Genomic DNA, 4654 nt, shown 5'->3' with positions numbered 1-4654 from the left:
AGACTCTATCTCAAAAAAAAAAAAAAAAAAGAAAAAGAAAAGGGGTGGTGCTTGTGGCTCAGCTGGTAGGGTGCTGGCTCCATATACCAAGGGTGGTGAGCTCAAACCCAGCCCTGGCTGAAGTGAAACAAAAAAATAGCTGGGCGTTGTGGCAGGCGCCTGTAGTCTCAGCTACTTGGGAGGCTGAGGCAAGAGAATCGCTTAAGCCCAAGAGCTGGAGCTTGCTGTGAGCTGTGTGACTATGGAGGGCAATAAAGTGAGACTCTATCTCTACAAAAAAAAAAATGTGCATGGTCAAAGTCAAATCTATCAAGTAAGATAAATTTAAAAGGACCTAGTGTCTATTCTTTTTCCCCCCACCCTATTCTTTTTGTTTAAACTACCAATGTCTATTTTTAAATAGACATTAAGCAAATATGTATTTATATATTTTTATTTATATTTGTATCCCTCCTCAGATAAATAGTACATTAAGCACACTTTTCTACACATCAGTTTTTTTCTTTTAACAAGGTGTCCTGAGGATCATATCGTATTAGTTCATAAAAGTCTTCCTTGTTCTTATGGCTGCAAAATACCCAACTGTGCAGACGCACTATTGTTTCTTTCTCAAGGTCCTTATTGATGGACTTTTGGCTTTTTTCCAGACTTTGGCTATTATAATAAATAGCCACGTCCCTGTGCCTTTTCATCATGTTTGCAGCGTATCTTTAGGATAGATTCCTAGAAGTGGGATTGTAGGATCAAAGGGCAAATTTGCATGCGGTTTGGCTAGATGTTGCCAAGTCCCCTTCCTTCCGCAGAGATGATGCCATTTCACAGTCCAGCAGTGTGTGAGAATGTTGGTTTTTTTCACAGCCTGGGCAGCAAGAAAGTATACTATTTTGTTAAACTTTTGGATTTTGGCCAATCTGATCGGTGAGAAATAGTTCCTTGGGGCAATGTGCATTTCTTTTACTATAAGTGAGGTTGAGCGCCTTTCCATATAGTTTTGGAGTATTTGCCTTTCTTTTTCTGTAAGCAGTTCTTTTTTTTTTCTTTTTTCTTTTTTTTTCTGAGACAAGAGTCTCATCCTGTTGCCCAAGCTAGAGTTCTGGGGCACCAGCCTAGCTCACAGCAACCTCAAACTCTGGGTTCAAGTGATCTTCCTGCCTTGGCCTCCCAAGTAGCTGGGACTATAGGCGCCTGCCACAACACCCAGCTAATTTTCTGTTTTTAGTAGAGATGGGGGCCTTGCTCTTGCTCAGGCTGGTCTGGAACTCCTGAGCTCAAGAGATCCTCCCGCCTTGGCCTCCCAGAGTGCTAGGATTATAGGGATGAGCCACCATGCTCGGCCAAGCTGTTCCTATTTTTAAGGTATTTTTCTATCAGGTTGGTCTTTTCATTAATATTAGCAGCTTTTTATAGGCTGAGAATTAGAAACTTTCAGAACTAAGGATATTGACCCTTTATGATCTAGGCGGTAATTTTTTTTTACGAGTCTATTTGTCTTTTTAATGTTGCTAATTTTTTGCCATACAAAATTTCAATTCCTTGATGTGTTCATCTTTCCCTTATTGCTTCCAGATGTTGAGTCACATTTAGGAACATTTTCCCACTCTCAAGTTATAGGCGATAACATGTATTTTAACATGTATTTTCTTTGAGCACTTGTATGGTTCCGTCTTTGCATTGAAATCTCCAATCCTCTTGCAGGGCATCTTGGTACACAGCATGAGGCACACCTCCAATTTTTGCTGAGTCCAGCTGGCTCACCTTCTATCCTAACATCACCTAGTAAGTCACCCATTCTGTGCCCATTACTCAGGCAGTGGGGCTATTTCTGGATTTTATGCTGTGTTCCCTGGAGGAATTCTGTGCTTTCATTTGCCCTTGTACAAGGCCTTCCCTGCTAAGGTGATCCCTGCTACCCCAGCATAATATGGTGCCAGGCAGAGCATTTCTCGGGAGAGACATAGGGCTGGCTCTAAGGCTGGTGGAGGCTTCCACCTGACAACAAAGGCCTTTGTTCCAAGCTCAGAGATCAGACTTGGGAAGCAAATGCTCTTTCAGAGATCTGTGGGATCCAAATTCATACCAAGCCAAATTCATACGCTTTGCAGATAGGCATTTCTGGATAATTGCCATCAGAGAAGAGGGGGTAAGAAGGCTCTCTGACAGGAGGACACCCCTATTCTGTCCCTGGGGAAAGGATGGGAGGGATGGAACATTCTATACTTAATAACCAAAGCTAGGACCTGGGGAGAATCAAATCCTGGCTACTGGTGGCCCTTGAAAGATCATTTCTTCATTAGAAAAACAACAGGCTTGGTGCCTGTGGCTCAAGTGGCTAAGGTGCCAGCCACATACACCTGAGCTGACGGGTTCAAATCCAGCCTGGGCCCGATGACGGCTGCAACCAAAAAATAGCCGGGCGTTGTGGTGGGTGCCTGTAGTCCCACCTACCTGGGAGGTGGAGGCAGGAGAATTGCTTGAGCCCAGGAGTTAGAGTTTGCTGTGAGCTGTGATGCCACGGCACTCTACCCAGGGCAATAACTTAAGGCTCTGTCTCGAAAAAAAAAAAAAAAAAGAAAGAAAGAAAAAGAAAAACAGAACAGCCATCTATCCAGCTACCCACCCATCCTCTCATCTTATAAACATTTACTTAATATTTAATTTACCTCATAGCAAACACAAGGCTCTGTGCCATGGGGGAGAGAGTCAGCTCTCTGCTGGGCACCGTTCCTGCCTCTCCTTTGGGGAGATGAGAGCAGAAGCCCTGTGACTCTGAGGACTGAAAGCACCATAAAAAAGGGCTGGCCTTGTTTGTAAGCAGTGATCAGCAAACCTATTTAAGTAAATCAGCATTCTCACGTCTCAACTCTGTTGGCTCGAAACACAAGTTCTAAAAGAAAAACAGGGTCAAGGGACAAATTTTTCATGATATGCCCAGCTGTCATGTTTTGAAGAATCACAAAACAAAACAAAACAAAACAAAAACACTTTCTGGGAGGTTGCCCTGGCAGGAGTCTGTGGCAAGGTTAATCTGTACCTCGTTTGGCTCCACATTTCCTGGGAGAGGAGAGCAAAGCCCTTGTCCCCTCTGCCCTCAGGGGTTTTTGGGCCCGACCTTGCCCCCAAAAGACCGTTTGTAAATATTCAATATATTCGTGTGTTTACAGAGAAGGAAGCTGAAGCATTTTCACCCAGAGAGGAAGTTTCATCATTCTCATCCTTGACACTCGGGAGTTGGACGGTCTGTACAGTGAGTGGCCAGAATATCAGGCTCCATGAGGCATTAAAAAGAAAACATTAAAAAAAAGAAAAAAAACAGAAGGTTGTTATTCCGTCCTTATGAAATGTGAGGGCCACTGTTCAAACCGTAGCTTGACATCTAGGAGAGGCAAACAGCTCTGCTTTGTCCAAAGCTTCAGGCAGATCCTCCAGCTTCCACGAGGAGCCCTGTGAAGAAGCAGATGAAGGGGAAAATGACCCCCAAGGTTCCCAGGGCATCTCCCTGGGCCTCTGGATTCTGACATATTCAGGGCCCCTTGGGACTTCTGTATTTGCTGTTCCCTCTGCCTGGAATGATCTTCCCCCGAGTCTTTGCTGGACTGGCCACTTCTTGGCACTGAGGGTTCAGCTCAAGTGTCATCTCCTAGCGGCTGCCCCAGACACCACCTGAACGGGCTCACCTTCCCTAGACTCAGTCTCTCTCTCTCTCTGCCATTATTGTTTAGGCTTCATCGAGGTTCGTGCTATTTCTGTGTAATGTACTTATCTTTTCCAGCCTCCATTGACTCATTTGTAAGCCTTCTGAGAGTCGGATCTCGCTGTCATGATCCTTGCTGTGGCCTAGTGCCTAGAACAGTGCCTGGCACCTGGTGGGTGTTCAGCCAGCATCTGTTGGATTGGTGGATGGTACTTGGATCAGTGAAGATGAAGATAGCTGAGAGGGACGGGGACCCAAGGGGAGGAGATGACCTTTCCTTTCTATCTGCTTTTCCCTTCACAAATGCCTCCAAAGGGGCTGAAGAAAGAGGCAGCCTCCGTCTCTATTCTTGAAAGCACCTTTGCTGACATTTTCCCTGTAGGCCAGATCAGGCAGACGGCATCTCCCCCAACAGAAGTGTTTCTGGGCCAGGAAGGTTGACACCTACCACAGTCTTTAGCTAAACTGGCAGACTTGCAGCCCCTGTGAGCAAATCCACTGGAAGTTCTCTGAGTGAGGCTAGAACCCAGGGAGCCCCAGGCTGGGAAAATGTGGTAGTAGAGCCCATTTGGCTGGGTGAACTTGAGTGATATATGGGACCAGCTTGAAGGAGCCAGGTTTCTTTCTGTACAGGTGGCTCACAGCCCTTCTAGTTATTCTAGCACCCAAGGTCCCTTTAACTGTGCCTTCTCCTGTCCCTAACTGATTTGCAGTTATTAGAAGCAGAACCAGAGATGAAGATTCTGATGCTCATGGCTTGTGGAGGGAGAGGGCTCAGGAAAAAAGTAGGGGGTCGGAGGAGCTGGCTGGGACAGGTGCAGGGGCCACCCCAGGCTGTTTTCAGCTCTTCTCTGACCTCAAACCGATCTCTAGGGAGTCCTGGAGTATGAATAACACCATAAGTTCTTCTGCCTTGAGGCGAGGAGATGGGCCTTTGTAACCCTTTCCCATGTAAGTCATTGG

At 45.9% G+C, this 4654-nt stretch overlaps 1 long non-coding RNA gene across 1 annotated transcript; it reads left to right on the top strand.

Moving 5' to 3' along the window:
* The first annotated feature begins 856 nt into the window (after nucleotides 1-856).
* Nucleotides 857-3269, top strand: LOC111728098. The gene is made up of 3 exons (XR_002775494.1): nucleotides 857-918; nucleotides 1696-1776; nucleotides 3162-3269. It is a non-coding gene; the product is annotated as an uncharacterized LOC111728098 (long non-coding RNA).
* The last annotated feature ends 1385 nt before the right edge of the window (nucleotides 3270-4654 follow it).

The sequence above is a fragment of the Otolemur garnettii genome, unplaced genomic scaffold (genome assembly GCF_000181295.1).
Source record: "Otolemur garnettii isolate 467f Iridium unplaced genomic scaffold, OtoGar3 scaffold00140, whole genome shotgun sequence".
NCBI lineage: Eukaryota > Metazoa > Chordata > Mammalia > Primates > Galagidae > Otolemur > Otolemur garnettii.
Note: the sequence above shows the minus strand (reverse complement) of the source record. Positions and strands in the feature narration are given on the sequence as shown.